Below are 22297 nucleotides of genomic sequence, written 5' to 3' on the forward strand. Positions count from 1 at the left end.
AATAGTAAGTAAACATAATATTCATAATAAATAAAAAAGTATTTAAAAATATTAAAATTTATTGATCATAATAAATTTTAATATTTTTGGTACTATTTTAAGACATCCATTTTGGCTGACCGACCCTAATTTTTTTCTATGGCCAGCATAGAAAATTTGGCTTAAATAGGGTCTTTATTGTGATTTGGGAATGCTCAGAAAATCAATTTGGTCCATCTAAAAGAAGGTCGACAAAATTTTCAACTTTTTTTTTATAAATCCGACCGTATCCCCCTTCTTCCTCCGCAAATATTTTACATCCGCACCTGATCATTATGATATTCATTAAAAAATCATAATCATAATGATGATAAAAACGACAAAAATGAAAGAAATTCAAGAAAGCAAAATAATCTACAAGCAGGGGCGGTAAAAAGTAAGAAAAAATCAAAAATTTTATTGGCTGTTTTTAGGTCGACCGATTTGATTTTCCAAGCTCTCATACATCACCATTAAGACCCTACTTTGACTAAGTTTTCAGCGGCGCAGGCAGCATTTTGATAAAAAGGCCAAAAAAGGCGTTTTAAGCACTTTTTGAAAAATTTTGACCTAAGAATTGCGTTTTTCGGCGCCCGTTTTCCCCTAAAATTTAGTATGTATTGGGGCCAAAGGCGCCTTCAGAAAATTTTAGGGTTCGCCAGCCAAAAATGGATAACTTAAATTAGTGCAAAGGGTCCCCCGCCCCCCTTAAATCCGCTGGTGCTTACAAGTATTCTAAGCGTGTTTCAGTTTTGAAACTTTCTTGATCACCACAAAGGCTTCAGTGCCTGTCAAGTAGAATGTCTATTCGGGTAAAACAATTTGAATTTTTAAGGGGGTGGGACAAAGTTGTACGTTAAGTAGAGAAAAGACCGCTCATATTTCGAGTGCCCTTCAACGTTTAAGGAGTACTTTTTTGGAAAAAAATGCCCATCATAGAAAACAAATTGAAATAAGATTTCGTCTCAGATTTTGTTGTGCAAATCATCTCCCCATACGCTGTATAAAGTACAAAATGCTATGTTCCGCATACACTAACACACGATTAGATCAAATAGCTTGCCTCAATTCAACTTGGGAGTATTTATGAGCCAATTTTTTTTTGGCGTGTGTACGCTACTAGTTAACATTATTGTTCCGATTTTCGTAACGAAAGTAACGGAATATTTGCGCTCAGGGTGGTTTTTTTTCTACTTCAGACAAGTTTTGGCTTTTTAACTTGTCATTTTTGACGGAACTTTTTTTAAACATCATTCGAAAGCTATTGTTGTCCAGAGCTTAAATTTGAAATGATATTTCACCTGTGATTATTTTTTGTAAAGTTATGGGGGTGTAAAGATTGCAATTCTGGCCAATTTAGGACAATTAACGCGCAATATATTTTGCGCTATTGATGCGTAAGCAGAGATTTAATCGGTTTTAGAAATTGTTCCAAATTGGTTCAAGGAAGCTTATATGCCATAATTGATTTGCTAATAGGATTAAAATCTACCATTTTGTACTTAATATGGCGTGTAGAGGGATGTTTCTACAAAACATCTCTAATTTTTTCAAAAAAAAATTAAAATTATATTTATTGAACTTAAATGCTCAATAGACCTAAAAAGGCGGTCGGAACATTCAGGGCTTTAAATTTAAAATGCGCTTTAACTATTCCTAATTCTCGTAATCAAAAGGATAATTTACGCATTTTAGCTATCTGCTTAATAATCACGCCTCTATGGTAACTACCAAAAAATCTCCACCTCTATAAACAAAAACAAGAAATTAGCACTGGATTTTCGATTGAAAAATCAATTTTTGCTTCATTCTGATGGGAAATAAATTCGATTAACTTAGTCTTCTTAAGAGTCTCTTGATAGAAAGGAAATTGTTAAGTATGTTACGTTTTAGTTATCCCAACGAATTCAAATTAGTTTTAGAATCAAACCCTTTTGATTTTGGGAAAAATTATCGTACATAAAAAAATTATTACATCAATGGATCAGTAGTTTTTGAATAGCATAAAAAAACTCCCGTCAAAAATGCTAGCTAAAAAATTGAAATCTATTTCATGAAAAACACCAAATCAAGCACAAATATTCCATCAATTAGAAAAAAGGGCTATTCGTCGCCAGCCAATTTGATCAAGTTTCTTTACTTAGTAGTTCTGTACTTCAAAATGATATTGAATCTCACACCAGCTAAATCATGACCGTTTGGTTGCTGTGCATTGCTAAATCATTCTATTATTGTGACTTTTGAAGAAAAAAGAAATACTGGTGAGTGGCTCCATTTTTGCTACAGAACTTTTTTGACTTTTTAACTTAGAATATCACTGGTTGTCATTTTTTGAAAATATATGGAAGTTTAGTTTTGGGACAATTTTGACGACTATAAAAAATCATTGTTTGGAAGTTATGTTTTCGGTCAACGACTTTAATTGAAGTTAGTTAATTTTAAGCCTTCCTTTAACTTCCGCTAAATTTTGATTGATTATATTGCTCACAATCACCGATATTGCCAACAGTTTTGTATTAATTATACATCGTCTTGAAGTTTACATAGCGCGCAGGGGAATAAAATAGAGGCACAGAAGAATCAAAAAAGAGCATTTTGCTTAAAACTACTAATATAATTGCCATGAAAATTTGTCACCTAATGTCACCTCTGACCTGTACTTGAGCAAAATCTGTCACAAATGGACATCTCAAATTGTCAAGATCAAAGACCTCCACCAATAGCTATTTTTATAAAAAGTTTTTTAACCATTATTGCAACACAGGGGAGAAAAGCATATGGGTATAACAACCCCCTCCCGAGCGAGGTGCTCACTTTAAGTTTCGTGTTTCAAATTGGAGCACATGTCAGTGCTCGACCGCAAAAGAATAGTCAAGAGAGGAATTTGGGTCAAGCACAAATTCGAAACATACCTCTAGCACGGTCGAGCGGAGTCGAGCACGGTCGAAACATACACCAAGCACGTTCGGAAAAAACCTCGAACATGGTCGAAAAATTCCTTGAGCGCGGTCGAAACATTCCTCGAGCATGAACTCGAGTCTGTCGAAACATACCCACATTGACAAAAATGGACAAAAAATTGATGATATGCAAAAAATCTACAGATTAATTTAAGTATCACATCGATTAATCTACAATCTGTTTACTGCAAAGTGTTTCGTGTTTCGGCAATTTTTCTATAAAACTTTTTTTTCGCGAGGTTGTGAGCACTTTAAAAAGAAGCTGGAAAATCTGTAAAATTTGATGAACCAAAATTTATGAGCTAAAAAATGAAGCATTGCGAACCTGAATTAACTAAAAATCATCAGTGAAATTTCATTTTTTGACTGGAAGTTTTTATAATTTACCAATAATTTTCATTTTGAATAAATAATTTGTGAAATGTGATGAATCAAAACTTATGACCTCAAAATTGAAACATTGCGTCCATGAACTAAGAATCATCGGTACAAAATTCAGGTTTTGACTACAACTTTTTAAATTAATTTCGAAAGCCCTTTGGGGTAATAAACTGAGACTTTAGCTAATTCATTAAATCTAAAGGCATAGCCGTTATCATGAACCATTGCGACCATGAATTAACTTAAATTATCAGTAAAAACTTCGTTGGTTTTTTTGCTACATTTTTGGAAAACTTCTGTAAATTTTTTTTTAGTTGCAAAACAATTTTAGGCACAAAACAAACAAATAATGAAAACGCAGATAAATCAAAATAGTAATTTAGATGAAGTAATATATTATCAAATTATTGCTGAGCATCAGTTTCAAAGCAGTTTTAGGTAATCAATTGTAACGTAATGCTATGCTAATCATTAGATGAAGCGTTCCTCAAAACGCTTCATTCTATCGGCCACCAGCGATAATTGATTAATTGCCTAAAATTGCGTTTAAACAAATAGTCATCACGAATTTTTTTTTCGGAAAATACTTTCTATTTTTGTTCTTTTTCAGTTTCCGGTAGATAGTGCAGATTATTTTAATAACAGATTATATTACTAAAACTCTGAAAATCGTCATGCCACAAAAAAAAACAAAGACATTAATTACATTTTTTAGAATCTTCGAACTTATTTTTCGATATAAATTTTACACCGAAATAATTGACTCAGAGGCAAAGCAGAGTTTTGCGCTACTTAGGATTCCACCCAAACAAAAGCATTGCAAGGTAGCAAAGAGCAAAAAAAAAAGAGCAACTAAGTTTCAAAAATGGACAATTTTGCTGGAACCAAAACAAAAAAATTGAACGAAAAAAAAATCTACTGAAAACACATACAGTTACACGCAGCAGAAATAAATCAAAAAACTCCAAATCAACAAAAATGTAAATTGCACAAAAAACATCATTCTACCATGGGGCAAATAAGCCGATAAAACATAAGCTGACAAATCGTATAATGAAAATAACATTTTTTTTACTCGGAAGATTACTCGTTTGAAAAAATCAACAGGTCCTGGACTTAAATATGATACCTCCCTTATTTGTTAACGCCATTCCAGTAAAAAAAAATCAAAAAGAGCACAGAGGAGGAGCAAAGCAAACCGCTCTTCAAAGAATTACTATAAACTAAAGCCCAAAAGTGCACATGAACCAAAGTGCATTCATAAAGACAAAATTATGTTCAAATGCACTTCAGTAATTTCCAATTTTGTTCGTATAGCAGTAATATTTTGGAACACAGCCAACAGAGAGTTGGATAAGAGTCAATGAACGCAAGTAAACAAAATTTCAAACATACGAACTGGTAAAAATATAGATCCCTTTAGAGCTCTTTGAATTTCTATCATAAATTATCAATGTCACTTGTTCGATAAACTTGACCCAATTTGAGAACACTGGACCAAAAACTAAATTTTTAATTCGCTGGTAAATCTGAAATTTCAATTCCTTCTTCGGAGTTAGACCACGATCGAACATTTTCGTGAATTTCACACTTGTGTTCTTCGATAAATTTGCCTTTTTAAACGAACTCAATGAACTCAATATTCAAATAAAGCAGAAATCTAACGTCTAAAGAGCAAGTTTGAGCATGAATAAGTTTTATTACTTTTCTTGAAATGAAAATCACGGAAAAAATTCATCACAATTTATCTGAAAGTCTGAATTACTTTTTTTGCTCCGACTCTTAAAAAACACCTTTACAATAAGTTGAAATTACTAAACCAAACTGCAATACTCGATTTAGGACACAGAGCACAGCAATTTTTCGAAAATGTTTGCAAACTACTGAGACCAAAATCTGATCAACAAATTAGTTTTTGAGCGAGTTTTTTGAAAAACGGAAAATGAGCCAACAGAAACATTGACGAAAACAATGAATCCAAAAAATTTTCAAAAAACTGTTAGAAAAAATAATTAGTGCCTGAAACGAACCGCTTCTAATTTGTACCTAGTCAAAACGCACATGAAATTTACCATTCCAACAACTGGGCAAAAATCTGGAAAAAACCATGTTCAATGCAAGCAAAAGCTAAGCGGAGCATCGCACCAAATGCAATACCACATAAAAAAAGCATCTTAGGCCAGCAAACAAGAAATGAAAGGAGATCAACAAATTCCGAAAAAAAAATCAAAATGATGTCGATACTTTTTTCGCGGAGTGCACATCCACAATTAAAATTGACGACGCTAGATGAAAACTCAAAACAACTATTGAGCAACAACTGAGACGACAAAACTAGAATCGCGTAGAACAGAAAACCAAATTAATGTCACAAACAATTTGCATCTATAAATTAAACTTTAACAGTTTTAGCTTTTGCGATCCGTACGAGTCCATAATTTTTTTTCTTTTGAAACTATCCAAAACTACGTCACTAAACCAATAAAATGTTAGCCGAAATCATTTGGGTAGAAAAAAAAATTTAAGCAAGAAAAAAATATTTGTATTCAAAGTCAAGACTGGTACAAACTTTGTCGAGCCTAGTGCTACCTTAAAAAAGGCAGTAAATCAAAACACTAAAAGCAACTACAATGAAAAATCTCCACTTAAAAAAACAATGACTTATATATGTCCACTAAGCCGACAAATCATAAGCAGACAAAATTAAACCGAATTTTTTTTGAACAGGAGTATTTCCCATTTGAAAGAGGAACAGGTCTTGGTTGTGTTTTTACTACATTCATAGACACCTAATTACGCCTTACGGACTTTAATATGATACCTAACTTTAATTTTTTTCTCGACAGAAATCAAAATGAGCACAGAGCAAAGGAAAGCCTGACAAAAGACAGACAGAAATAGACATGAAGGCCGTAAAAACTTCATGATGTCAAAAGCTTTTTCGTCCAATTTCTGCTTTGGTAACTATAGAGCGCAATTTACCTAGTTTTTGGCAGATTGAAACATTTTGAATTCAAAAAGTTGAAAATAGAGACTCTAAATTGAAAAATGTCAATTTAGTGACCTTGAATGAATGTGAAAAAATTTTGACCCTAAAAAGGATATTTCTACCCAACTGCATACAACAACTAGTCAATAGGACTCGAACGCGTTATTGGACAATTTCTTAAGACGTCTGAAACGTATTTGATTAACTTTGGGACAAGTCGTCAAAAAAGCTAAATTATGCTAATTTGGACTCGTCTTCTCGAATAAATCGACAAGGAAAAAGCGGTTAGGCGTTCAAAATGGTTTTAATCATTTTTATAGCCATACTTATAATTATTTTGTTATAAATCAATCAGTTTTCAACAGCTATTAAAGAGATGCGATCGAGACGCTAAGACAGTAACCGTCAATTTAAAGGCGTCAGATGGATTTGAAATTTTTTTACACAAAAACAAAAACTTGTTTCTTCCAATTCCATAATTTTCATTAATGAGTTAATAAAAGTCAAACGCACAACCGGACATCTTTTTACGAAGTCTAAAAATCTTTTCCGCAATTTATCAAAAATTCTAAAATTGGGCGCATTTTGACTCGTTTTCTCGTATACAGTGCGTATCCACTAAGACGCGCTCCCTATGAGCCAAAAAAAAACAAAGTTTTTCCTGGCGAGGTAATTAGCCACCAAAAAATATATGACTAAAATAGCAAACTCGTCACAAAATTCACACCATTTTTATTTGAACGATTAGACTATCTCACTTTTTTTCTGAACAAAAAAATCCAATTGACATAACTTTCTATGCGTAATAGTTTTTGTTGTATGAAATTAGATGAAAGAAAAGAGCGACAACTTTGATTCGCAATAATTTTTGGGTTTCTGGAATTAATGTTTTTTTTTGGCTGTCCAATATCATCTTTTTTATTATCCGGGAAAAAAGAATTTTAGGTATATAATCAAAAAAGAGAAATTTTGAATAATCTCTTCAGATGGATGCGCGAACTAGGCTCCAAAAAGGTTCAAAACCTCGATTTATTGGCAATTTGCCAATAGACCAAGTTAAAATCCTCATTAACCATTAAATTTAAGTTTAATCAAATTTGCGATCTTGCTGAGGATAAAATGCTTGATACTGATTAGCTAATATTTCCAAATAAGAATCACGGATAAATTCCTTAAAAAAATCCAGAAAATACTAGAATAACCAAGGGCAGAGCAAAAAGAATCATACTAGATTGCAATGAAGAATCATTCTTTTCATTGAAAAGAGTCATTTCCTTTAAGAACCAAAGTAAGTTTTGCACCCATGGAGTATGCATCTCTATGCATCCCGGGGTGTATGAAATTGAAAAAGTCAAAAAACATAGAAAATTCAATGAAAAAAGGACGATCGATTACAATTGACAAGTTTGCAGATGCTATAGTAACTGACTAAAAATTTTGCTAAATTGGGCGCTGATGCATTTGTGTACCGTTGTTTTGGCCCTATCCGACCGGTGAAAAAATACAGATATCCGTACAAACACATAAACAAACAAAAAGACAGAAAACAAATTAATAGAAAAAACTAATAAGCAAATAAACAAACATACAAAAAAAAACTAAAAACAAAAACACACACACAAACAAAGAACAAAAGCAAACAATTAGGTAAACTAAACAAACAAACAAACAAACAAACAAGCTATTAAACAACAAACAGGCTGACAGACAGACAAACCGACAAATAGACATACAACCAAACAGCCTAAAGTACTTCATTTTCTTTTTCAACCCTTAAATTCAGTTCTGATCGAAGTATGTTTTTACGGAAAAATTCGACAGAAACGTTTTCATTCGAGTATCACTTGCATCGAACGATGTTGCAAACATATTATTTCGGTTGAGGCGGTCAAGACATCGCCAATTTGATCAATTCTGTTGAAACATAATTGGCTTCTGTCGAACACAATTTCTTTTGTTCGAATCGGTCGAAACATAGCTGGATTGCGTCGAACACAATTTCATTCTGTCGAGTCGAGTCGATCGAAACATAGCCACTTTGCGTCGAGTCGATTGAAATATAGCTGGCCTGCGTCGAATACATTCAAACACCTTTTCCCTCGGTCCAGTCGTTTGGAACTCAGTTGGCTTCCATCGAACACAGTCGAACACATTGTTTCTTTGGTCAATTCGATCAGGCATACCCAATATGGCTCGAGTTGGTCAAAATATAGCCATTTTTGGTCAATTTGGTTAAAACAATTGTCAAAAATCGCAACCAGGGATACATACATACATAAATACATACATACATACATACATACATACATACATACATACATACATACATACATACATACATACATACATACATACATACATACATACATACATACATACATACATACATACATACATACATACATACATACATACATACATACATACATACATACATACATACATACATACATACATACATACATACATACATACATACATACATACATACATACATACATACATACATACATACATACATACATACATACATACATACATACATACATACATACATACATACATACATACATACATACATACATACATACATACATACATACATACATACATACATACATACATACATACATACATACATACATACATCTATACATACAGACAGACAGACAGACATACATACATACACACATTCACATTCATACATACATACATACATACATACATACATACATACATACATACATACATACATACATACATACATACATACATACATACATACATACATACATACATACATACATACATACATACATACATACATACATACATACATACATACATATATACATACAGACAGACAGACAGACATACATACATACACACATTCATACATACATACATACATACATACATACATACATACATACATACATACATACATACATACATACATTCATACATACATACGCACATACTTAAATACAAACCGACATACATACATAAATACAAAGTTGAAAACTGTCAGGTTAAGTAAGAGAAGTCGAAAGCGGTCATGACTCGACTCGAGGAGATGAAAACGGACAAGCATAGACTCAAAAATTCAAAAACGGTCATCGCTCGACTACTTCGGTTGAATCTTGACTCGATCACAGCCAGCTCGATCACCTCAATATTGCTCGAGCACTTCCAACTGATCGAGACATTCGAAAACTACCTGGCTTGGGTCAAGCAAGGTCGAGCACACTAGTTGTGGTCGAGACGGTTGAAAATAGTCTTGCTTGGGTCAAGCATGGTCGAGCACATTTTTTTTGATCGAGTACTGTCGGAAACACTTTTTGCTTGGGTCGAGTACAGTTTTTTCGGTCGTGCAGGGTCGAAACATATTATGCTTAGCTCGAGCATGGTCAAGCATATTTTTTTAAGTCGAGCACGGTAAAAACATATCTTGCTTGGGTATAACACGGTCGGTCTAGCACAAAATTTTGGCTGAGCACATTTTTTTTTGAAAACACAGGTTAAAAGCCATTTTTGGACAACTTTTGGAAAACTTTGACCAAACAATTGCGTTTTTTGGCGCAGGGTCCCCTTAAAAACTAGTATATATTGGCGCTAAAGGTTGGTCGGTCGAAAATGGATTTCTTAAAAAATAATTAAAGGAAATATTGGTCGAATCCTTTGATCGAATCACTGAGAAAAAAAGCGTCCGCCTCCCCCCACCCTAAATCCTCCCCTGGGCGAAACATGTCTTGCATGGGTTGCGCACGGTCGAGCACATTCGTTTCAGTCGAGCACGGTCAAAACATACCAAATTTCGGTCGAGCGGTCGAAAGATACCAATTTTTGGTCGAGACGGTCGGAACATACCGATTTTCAGTCGAGACTGTCGAAACATAAAGTGAGCACCTCGAACCATGCTCTTTAAGTACTATGATTTCTATAGATAGATAAAATCTTTCACCTCCCTGATATTAAGACTGACCGCGTGCTCAAACGGATACCAATATCACCCTTTTCAATAATCAGACATAGAAAGCTACTTTGTTTCAATCAGTCTGAAACAAAATTGTGAAATAGGATGTTGATTTTTCTAAAGATAGATTTGTTTTTAGGAGTAATTTTATCTGAGATGATTGAATTACGGACTTGCTGAACCCACGCTCTTAAAAATGTTTTCTTTTCGATTATATACATTTTTAGTGGTGGAAAAACAAACGAAACTACATATACAGTTTCAAATTTTTCCTATTTGTCTCATTGATCAATAGGGTTTCTTGGATGAAAGTTTCACGGATTTTATTTGGTTATCCTTGACAGTAGTATGTCAACATAATAACAAATGCGGAAGATAGTTGATTGGTATACAAATCCATCAGAATCATTTTTTATCGAATGTGGGAGAGTATCCCAGGTCATTATATTCCTCGTCAGAATTAGAATAACAGTAAAACCACTACTTACAATGGAACCACTATTACAAGTTTTTGTCGGTGTTTTTCAACTATCTGAAAGATATCTCGAAAAAGAAAAATAAACAATTCACTTTTGATGAACTTTGTTAAACAGGAAACAAGACTGCTCGTATCAGGGCGAAGCCCTGAATGTTCCAACTGCCTTTTAAGGTTTATGGAGCAGTAATAACACTAGAAAATTAAATGTAATAAAATAAAATGAAATTTTTTTTCTTAAATTTGAAATTCCGCACGCCATATAAAATACAAAAGGATAGATTTCGCTCCTTGTAACACATCATTTATGGCAAATCAGCTTCTTTCAACCAATTTGGAACGATTTCTAATACGGATTAAATCTCTGCTTACGCATTATTAGCGCGAATTATATGTCCCAAATTGGCCAAAATGGTAGTCCTTAAACCCCCATAACTTGACGAAAAATGATCACAGGTAAAATAAATTTTCAAATTTAAGTTCAGGACAACAATACCTTTTGAATGATTAAAAAAAATTACTTTTTTTGCTCCGAATTACTTTTTTTGCTCCGACTCTTAAAAAACACCTTTACAATAAGTTGAAATTACTAAACCAAACTGCAATACTCGATTTAGGACACAGAGCACAGCAATTTTTCGAAAATGTTTGCAAACTACTGAGACCAAAATCTGATCAACAAATTAGTTTTTGAGCGAGTTTTTTGAAAAACGGAAAATGAGCCAACAGAAACATTGACGAAAACAATGAATCCAAAAAATTTTCAAAAAACTGTTAGAAAAAATAATTAGTGCCTGAAACGAACCGCTTCTAATTTGTACCTAGTCAAAACGCACATGAAATTTACCATTCCAACAACTGAGCGAAAATCTGGAAAAAACCATGTTCAATGCAAGCAAAAGCTAAGCGGAGCATCGCACCAAATTCAATACCACATAAAAAAGCATCTTAGGCCAGCAAACAAGAAATGAAAGGAGATCAACAAATTCCGAAAAAAAAATCAAAATGATGTCGATACTTTTTTCGCGGAGTGCACATCCACAATTAAAATTGACGACGCTAGATGAAAACTCAAAACAACTATTGAGCAACAACTGAGATGACAAAACTAGAATCGCGTAGAACAGAAAACCAAATTAATGTCACAAACAATTTGCATCTATAAATTAAACTTTAACAGTTTTAGCTTTTGCGATCCGTACGAGTCCATAATTTTTTTTCTTTTGAAACTATCCAAAACTACGTCACTAAACCAATAAAATGTTAGCCGAAATCATTTGGGTAGCAAGAAAAAAATATTTGTATTCAAAGTCAAGACTGGTACAAACTTTGTCGAGCCTAGTGCTACCTTAAAAAAGGCAGTAAATCAAAACACTAAAAGCAACTACAATGAAAAATCTCCACTTAAAAAAACAATGACTTATATGTGTCCACTAAGCCGACAAATCATAAGCAGACAAAATTAAACCGAATTTTTTTTTGAACAGGAGTATTTCCCATTTGAAAGAGGAACAGGTCTTGGTTGTGTTTTTACTACATTCATAGACACCTAATTACGCCTTACGGACTTTAATATGATACCTAACTTTAATTTTTTTCTCGACAGAAATCAAAATGAGCACAGAGCAAAGGAAAGCCTGACAAAAGACAGACAGAAATAGACATGAAGGCCGTAAAAACTTCATGATGTCAAAAGCTTTTTCGTCCAATTTCTGCTTTGGTAACTATAGAGCGCAATTTACCTAGTTTTTGGCAGATTGAAACATTTTGAATTCAAAAAGTTGAAAATAGAGACTCTAAATTGAAAAATGTCAATTTAGTGACCTTGAATGAATGTGAAAAAATTTTGACCCTAAAAAGGATATTTCTACCCAACTGCATACAACAACTAGTCAATAGGACTCGAACGCGTTATTGGACAATTTCTTAAGACGTCTGAAACGTATTTGATTAACTTTGGGACAAGCCGTCAAAAAAGCTAAATTATGCTAATTTGGACTCGTCTTCTCGAATAAATCGACAAGGAAAAAGCGGATAGGCGTTCAAAATGGTTTTAATCATTTTTATAGCCATACTTATAATTATTTTGTTATAAATCAATCAGTTTTCAACAGCTATTAAAGAGATGCGATCGAGACGCTAAGACAGTAACCGTCAATTTAAAGGCGTCAGATGGATTTGAAATTTTTTTACACAAAAACAAAAACTTGTTTCTTCCAATTCCATAATTTTCATTAATGAGTTAATAAAAGTCAAACGCACAACCGGACATCTTTTTACGAAGTCTAAAAATCTTTTCCGCAATTTATCAAAAATTCTAAAATTGGGCGCATTTTGACTCGTTTTCTCGTATACAGTGCGTATCCACTAAGACGCGCTCCCTATGAGCCAAAAAAAACAAAGTTTTTCCTGGCGAGGTAATTAGCCACCAAAAAATATATGACTAAAATAGCAAACTCGTCACAAAATTCACACCATTTTTATTTGAACGATTAGACTATCTCACTTTTTTTCTGAACAAAAAAATCCAATTGACATAACTTTCTATGCGTAATAGTTTTTGTTGTATGAAATTAGATGAAAGAAAAGAGCGACAATTTTGATTCGCAATAATTTTTGGGTTTCTGAAATTAATGTTTTTTTTGGCTGTCCAATATCATCTTTTTTATTATCCGGGAAAAAAGAATTTTAGGTATATAATCAAAAAAGAGAAATTTTGAATAATCTCTTCAGATGGATGCGCGAACTAGGCTCCAAAAAGGTTCAAAACCTCGATTTATTGGCAATTTGCCAATAGACCAAGTTAAAATCCTCATTAACCATTAAATTTAAGTTTAATCAAATTTGCGATCTTGCTGAGGATAAAATGCTTGACACTGATTAGCTAATATTTCCAAATAAGAATCACGGATAAATTCCTTAAAAAAATCCAGAAAATACTAGAATAACCAAGGGCAGAGCAAAAAGAATCATACTAGATTGCAATGAAGAATCATTCTTTTCATTGAAAAGAGTCATTTCCTTTAAGAACCAAAGTAAGTTTTGCACCCATGGAGTATGCATCTCTATGCATCCCGGGGTGTATGAAATTGAAAAAGTCAAAAAACATAGAAAATTCAATGAAAAAAGGACGATCGATTACAATTGACAAGTTTGCAGATGCTATAGTAACTGACTAAAAATTTTGCTAAATTGGGCGCTGATGCATTTGTGTACCGTTGTTTTGGCCCTATCCGACCGGTAAAAAAATACAGATATCCGTACAAACACATAAACAAACAAAAAGACAGAAAACAAATTAATAGAAAAAACTAATAAGCAAATAAACAAACATACAAAAAAACTACAAACAAAAACACACACACAAACAAAGAACAAAAGCAAACAATTAGGTAAACTAAACAAACAAACAAACAAACAAACAAACAAACAAGCTATTAAACAACAAACAGGCTGACAGACAGACAGATAGATAGACAGACAAACCGACAAATAGACATACAACCAAACAGCCTAAAGTACTTCATTTTCTCTTTCAACCCTTAAATTCAGTTCTGATCGAAGTATGTTTTAACGGAAAAATTCGACAGAAACGTTTTCATTCGAGTATCACTTGCATCGAACGATGTTGCAAACATTTTACTTCGGTTGAGGCGGTCAAGACATCGCCAATTTGATCAATTCTGTTGAAACATAATTGGCTTCTGTCGAACACAATTTCTTTTGTTCGAATCGGTCGAAACATAGCTGGATTGCGTCGAACACAATTTCATTCTGTCGAGTCGAGTCGCTCGAAACATAGCCACTTTGCGTCGAGTCGATTGAAATATAGCTGGCCTGCGTCGAATACATTCAAACACCTTTTCCCTCGGTCCAGTCGTTTGGAACTCAGTTGGCTTCCATCGAACACAGTCGAACACATTGTTTCTTTGGTCAATTCGATCAGGCATACCCAATATGGCTCGAGTTGGTCAAAATATAGCCATTTTTGGTCAATTTGGTTAAAACAATTGTCAAAAATCGCAACCAGGGATACATACATACATAAATACATACATACATACATACATACATACATACATACATACATACATACATACATACATACATACATACATACATACATACATAAATACATACATACATACATACATATATACATACAGACAGACAGACAGACATACATACATACACACATTCATACATACATACATACATACATACATACATACATACATACATACATACATACATACATACATACATACATACATACATACATACATACATACATACATACATTCATACATACATACGCACATACTTAAATACAAACCGACATACATACATAAATACAAAGTTGAAAACTGTCAGGTTAAGTAAGAGAAGTCGAAAGCGGTCATGACTCGACTCGAGGAGATGAAAACGGACAAGTATAGACTCAAAAATTCAAAAACGGTCATCGCTCGACTACTTCGGTTGAATCTTGACTCGATCACAGCCAGCTCGATCACCTCAATATTGCTCGAGCACTTCCAACTGATCGAGACATTCGAAAACTACCTGGCTTGGGTCAAGCAAGGTCGAGCACACTAGTTGTGGTCGAGACGGTTGAAAATAGTCTTGCTTGGGTCAAGCATGGTCGAGCACATTTTTTTTGATCGAGTACTGTCGGAAACACTTTTTGCTTGGGTCGAGTACAGTTTTTTCGGTCGTGCAGGGTCGAAACATATTATGCTTAGCTCGAGCATGGTCAAGCATATTTTTTTAAGTCGAGCACGGTAAAAACATATCTTGCTTGGGTATAACACGGTCGGTCTAGCACAAAATTTTGGCTGAGCACATTTTTTTTTGAAAACACAGGTTAAAAGCCATTTTTGGACAACTTTTGGAAAACTTTGACCAAACAATTGCGTTTTTTGGCGCAGGGTCCCCTTAAAAACTAGTATATATTGGCGCTAAAGGTTGGTCGGTCGAAAATGGATTTCTTAAAAAATAATTAAAGGAAATATTGGTCGAATCCTTTGATCGAATCACTGAGAAAAAAAACGTCCGCCTCCCCCCACCCTAAATCCTCCCCGGGGCGAAACATGTCTTGCATGGGTTGCGCACGGTCGAGCACATTCGTTTCAGTCGAGCACGGTTAAAACATACCAAATTTCGGTCGAGCGGTCGAAAGATACCAATTTTTGGTCGAGACGGTCGGAACATACCGATTTTCAGTCGAGACTGTCGAAACATAAAGTGAGCACCTCGAACCATGCTCTTTAAGTACTATGATTTCTATAGATAGATAAAATCTTTCACCTCCCTGATATTAAGACTGACCGCGTGCTCAAACGGATACCAATATCACCCTTTTCAATAATCAGACATAGAAAGCTACTTTGTTTCAATCAGTCTGAAACAAAATTGTGAAATAGGATGTTTATTTTTCTAAAGATAGATTTGTTTTTAGGAGTAATTTTATCTGAGATGATTGAATTACGGACTTGCTGAACCCACACTCTGAAAAATGTTTTCTTTTCGATTATATACATTTTTAGTGGTGGAAAAACAAACGAAACTACATATACAGTTTCAAATTTTTCCTATTTGTCTCATTGATCAATAGGGTTTCTTGGATGAAAGTTTCACGGATTTTATTTGGTTATCCTTGACAGTAGTATGTCAACATAATAACAAATGCGGAAGATAGTTGATTGGTATACAAATCCATCAGAATCATTTTTTATCGAATGTGGGAGAGTATCCCAGGTCATTATATTCCTCGTCAGAATTAGAATAACAGTAAAACCACTACTTACAATGGAGCCACTATTACAAGTTTTTGTCGGTGTTTTTCAACTATCTGAAAGATATCTCGAAAAAGAAAAATAAACAATTCACTTTTGATGAACTTTGTTAAACAGGAAACAAGACTGCTCGTATCAGGGCGAAGCCCTGAATGTTCCAACTGCCTTTTAAGGTTTATGGAGCAGTAATAACACTAGAAAATTAAATGTAATAAAATAAAATGAAATTTTTTTTCTTAAATTTGAAATTCCGCACGCCATATAAAATACAAAAGGATAGATTTCGCTCCTTGTAACACATCATTTATGGCAAATCAGCTTCTTTCAGCCAATTTGGAACGATTTCTAATACCGATTAAATCTCTGCTTACGCATTATTAGCGCGAATTATATGTCCCAAATTGGCCAAAATGGTAGTCCTTAAACCCCCATAACTTGACGAAAAATGATCACAGGTAAAATAAATTTTCAAATTTAAGTTCAGGACAACAATACCTTTTGAATGATTAAAAAAACCCTCCGTCAAAAATGGCTAGTCGAAATTTGCCTGAAGAAAAAAACCCACCCCGAGCACAAATATTCCGTTACTTTTGTATCGAAAGTCGGAACAATAACAGCTAAAAAGTCATTTCAATAGTCATTTCAATGCTTTCGAGAAGTTTCATTTCATATTAGTACAATCTACTTAGTCAAGATTCGGTTTCAAAAATTGAGAAAACACGAGCTCATTCTGTTAAAATCGTTGTTTAGCTCTTGATTTCAGGAAAAAATTCGTATGAATAAAAAATCCGACTTTCTAAAAAAAAATGACGAAAAGTTTATGTGCTGCTTGGATTTTTCTCTAGACAAATTTCGAACAGTCAACTAGAAAACATTGACGGAAACTTTTCAAATCATCTTAGAAGCATTGCTCTCTTGAGCTGAAATTTAAGAACACATTTCTTCTGTAGCCATTTTTCTTAGAGAGTATGGGGGTTTGAAGATAGCCAGTTTTGCCAACTTGGGCAACCAACGAGTACTATAGTTCGTGCTATTAACTCGCAAGTGGATATTTAATTTATCCGAGAAAACCTCCAAACACAATTTCAGGAATTTTTTGCCAAACGCGAAAGATATGCTTGCAATTGACATTGAGAGTGGCGAACTGATTTTTCTTTAAAAAAATTTACTTTTTCTAAAACTTTTCATTTTTTTGGTTTAAAGTTCATCAATTTTTAAAAAAAAAAGACTACTCCATAAATCCTATTATGCAGTCAATCACTCAAAGATTTGCCCTGATAAGAGCAGTTTTGTTATATCTAACGATTGATTCTTCAAGCTGCCTTACCTAAATTGTCTTATATTAGCACCAAACAATGATCAGATTTGACTTGCCTTCAAAGTGTCTCCATATAAGAAAGGGTTGAAATTGAATTCCAAATAAATAGATGAAAGTCGGTCAAGTAAAACAGCTCGAGAAGGCAACAGTAATCAGAATACAAATGCCCGGGCTAACCGAGCTAAAATACTGGCTATATGTTTTATGAATCGACAATACAACTTTTTTACCGTATCCAAAAGTTTATAGGAGGAAAATACGGATCTTTCGGAGCTTAACTTAACATAAAGCAAACAATGCTTCAATTAACACTTCTATTAAAACAGAAAAAATTATAGCGTTAATTCAAATGACTAACAGTACACGAAAGCAAAACCAAAAAGAAAAATTCATTACGAGGCCAAACAATTTTGTGTCTGCATTTTCATGGCTTCCAGAAACTAAATTTTAAAAACGTTCCAAAATGTAAGTGGATTCCACCTACAAGATATATGTGGATTCCGCATGCAAATACCTGTAACGTAAATTTTGTCGGCACATTTGTTTTTTCGCGGATTCTGCAACAGGAGAATATAGCTAGTAGTTCTGGATTCCGCAACTGCAAGCCGATTCCGCAAATGTAAGTGCATTCCGCAAATTTATGCTGATTCCACTTACAATTTGCTGATTCCGCTTACAATTTAGGGAATCCACTTATAATTTGCGGATTCCACTTACAATTTGCGGATTCAGCTTCCAATTTAAGGATTCCGATTACAGTTGCGAATTCCAGGACAGCTTAAATTTTTTAAACACATATATTATGATTTGTTTGTGGATTTCACAAACTGTTCCGGATTCCGCAAACTTTTTTGCGGATTTAACAAATTTTGTTGCGGATTTCGCAAAATTGCCTGTTTTTAGAGCGATTTTAAGCAATAAATGGTTGCAACTATTTGTTTGTGGAACCCAAATCAACAAAGAAGATCACAGAAAAGTAAGAATGTTGTGGATTCCGCGACAAATCTGATTTTGGCGTGTTCCGCAATCCACTTACAATGCACAAAATGCACAGTTTGGCCTCGTAATGTTGTAAGCTTAATTACTTTGTGCATTTAGATCGAAACGCATAGACTTTGCAGAACTAATTTTGAAAAAACAATATTATTAAAAGTTATTCTATAGTTGTTTCAGTTCATTGCACAAGTTGTTTGAAGAAGTTGCTTAAGTGTAAGAAACTACATAGCTATATTTGTATATTTGGCGAAATCAAAATTTCAAAAAAACTCATGTGTCAAGCTAGGTGCCACATGCAGAAGAAATTTGAGCTTTTGTTGATGATGTCAGTCTTTGAGCAGTCATAGACTCTTTAATTCTTCTAAACCAATTGAAGGTTGTGAAAAAAGGTGTAAAAAAAATAAGATGAAGTTTTTGCGCCAAGGTGTAAAAACTAAATGATTTTATCAAAATTTTGCTGATGGACTAATTTTTAGTTCCAGACATATCTTTAAATCAACCAAGTTTGTGAGATTTCAATGCGCTCTAGAATAATGTGTTACTGTTATTCAAACCGACGCTTGACACTTCTGAGTTTATATATATTTTTTGAAAGCAAACTGTTCATACATTTCCATAATATAGACTAGTTCTGATATTCCGCAGGCAAAATCTTGGAAAATTTCGACCAAAAAAACGTGCTTTTTCGGCGCGCGCTCCTCCTCAAAATAAGTATAGATTGGTAGATTGGCGCCGAAGTAGTCTTTAGAAAATTTTTAAGGTCAGTCAGCCAAAATTGGATATCTCAAATTAGTACAAAGGGGGGTCTCTTTGGGTCGGAAGGGGGTCGAATCCCTGAGGGCGCGGCCGTCCGCCCACCCCCCCCCCCCGCATCCTCTGAATCCGCTGCTGTTGTTAAGTATTCCGAATTGACCTAATTATCAATTTTGAAGCACCCATAAAACTACAAAAGTTGATCATAGGTAAACTTTTTTTCTATTTGAGACCGGACAAGGTATTTCAGATTGCAAAACAATTGCTTCGCAATAGTTTTTTTATTTAAGTCGGTAGCTGACAAATGAAACCAAAACACTTAAGCATCAAAATTCCACTTTTGATTAAAAGTCACAATGAGAAAAATTGCTAAGAGTTGTCGTCTTCTTGCAGCAGTTGTTTTGAATGTTTCACTGGCTACAGTACTGATTTAATTTATCCGGACAAAACGAACAAAACTGGAATTTGGAAACACGTTTTTCTCAATTTGGGTTAAGATTAGACAAAAAATGAACAGAACAAAAGTTGCTTAAAATTAAAATTTCATCAGTCTAATATGCTGCAATTTTTCACCGGAATTCTCAACCAAAATTTTACCCCAAAAACTGGTCATTTTGGTTTTTTTTCTCATACTCAAGTATTACGCTGAAAGTACTATGCTAATTCATGAGAAATTTATATCACAAGAAGACTCTTACATAGCCCAACAAAGTTCATTGAGGGTTAAACATTTAAAAACCTGTATAAGAGAAAAAACTTACTTGATAGTCAATAAATATTATTTTTACTATATAAAACCTAGAATTTTTGCTTAAAAACAAATTTCTCATGACTTAACAAAGTTGTTTCACTATAATTATTGAGTAATTAGAAAAAAAAACAAAATAACCAATTTTTGGGGTAAAATTTTGGTTGAGAATTCCGGAGAAAACTGCTGCAGATTAATTGTGATTAATTTCTTTTGTTTTCTTCAATTTTTGTCTAATTTTAACCCAAATTGCAAAAAATGTATTTGAAAATTCAAGTTTTGTTCATTTTGTCCGGATAATTTAGATCAGCTTTGTATTTAGACCGGAAATCTTTTTTCTATGGTTTTGTTTTAAAATTGACAGTTCCATGTTAACCCTTCTTCAAATTATTTTTAGGTAACATCAAGTAATTATATGAAACATGTAAAACTTAAGGAAATTGAGTAGACAATAGTTTCGTATTGCTTTGACTAGAAGTTTTATAAGTTTAAAACCCTCAAATGCGGCAAATTAAGCAGAAAATTAAATAGCAAGTTTTTCTGAAGCACCAAGTCAATTGCATCCCGCAGTTCCATGGATAATAATCAACATTTTGAACTTTCGTGGTCTGTCTCATAAAATTTCGATAGTAATTGATTATAATCGATTGAAAATGGATTACAATCCATTATTTTTCATATCAATATAATCCATTATAATCGATTATAATCGATTATAAACCATTAAAAATGGACTATTTATCGTATGTTTTTTATGCTAGTATAATCCTTTATAATCGGTTATCATCAATTATAATAAATTTTTTCGAAAGGTAGTCATGAAATTTACAAGCTTTTTCAAAGTTATCGCATTTCCTGTTTAGTTCAGTTGTTTTATTAGGTTTCATTAAATGTTACGTTTCACTTTTCAATTTTTTAAAAATTTTTGTCATCTATACCCCGTTTACCCCCCTTTTTTTTCCTCCCTGTTTACACCCTTTTACAGTTTACCCCCCCCCCCCCCCGTTTTCCTCCCTGTTTAATCCCCCCCCCCACAGAATACCCCTCCTCAAATTAAATTTAACCCCCCCCCCCCATCTTAGTTTTAACTCCCCCCCCCCCCCCCCCCACCGTTTACACCCGCGGGGCATGAAAAATGTGGGCGGGAGGGTAACCTGAACAACTGAGTATACTCCCTCCCCCGTCCCCATTGAAAATGGTAAACAAACTGGGGGGACTGTAACTTGTGGGGGGGGGGGTTTGGGGATAAACTTTGGCAAACATGGGAATGGGCGTAGGGATAAACGTAGGGGAGTGGGGGAGGGGGCTTGGGCAAACGAGGATGGGGGGCAAAATGGGGAGGGGGTTAATTTGATTAGGTTTAGATTGCGAGTAGGCCGTGAGTAACGCAGAAATGTTGCAAATTTTGCAAATGATTTTGCAAAAAAATTTACAGATTATAAAACGTTTCAATTATTTTGCGCTACAGGAACACTCCCTATTCGCGCTATCCCTATTTTCTGCTTTATTTCCCACCTTTGATTGTTTTAATTTTTCCTTGTGAGAACAAACTGCAATGGTTGCTGCTCAAATTCATTTAACTTTTGCCAATTTAAGGTGAAGAAGGGTGTAAATCAAACTGTCAGCTCTATCACAAAATGATAGCAATGAGGTCTAATCTAAATAACAGCTAAAAAGTCATTTCAAATTCCAGGCAATTCAATGCTTTCGAGAAGTTTCATTTCATATTAGTACAATCTACTTAGTCAAGATTCGGTTTCAAAAGTTGACAAAACACGAGCTCATTCTGTTAAAGTCGTTGTTTAGCTCTTGATTTCAAGAAAAGTTTTGTATGAATAATAAATCCGACTTTCGAAAAAAAATGACGAAAAGTTTGTGTGCTGCGTGG

The 22297-nt window shown here is 34.0% G+C and overlaps 1 protein-coding gene across 2 annotated transcripts in view; it reads left to right on the forward strand.

Moving 5' to 3' along the window:
- The window catches only part of LOC134857037 (5-hydroxytryptamine receptor 2A-like), an 88829-nt gene that overhangs the window by 61251 nt on the left and 5281 nt on the right, over nt 1-22297 (forward strand). The gene's annotated exons all lie outside the window — the stretch shown is intronic.

This window comes from Symsagittifera roscoffensis, chromosome 1 (genome assembly GCF_963678635.1).
Source record: "Symsagittifera roscoffensis chromosome 1, txSymRosc1.1, whole genome shotgun sequence".
NCBI lineage: Eukaryota > Metazoa > Xenacoelomorpha > Acoela > Convolutidae > Symsagittifera > Symsagittifera roscoffensis.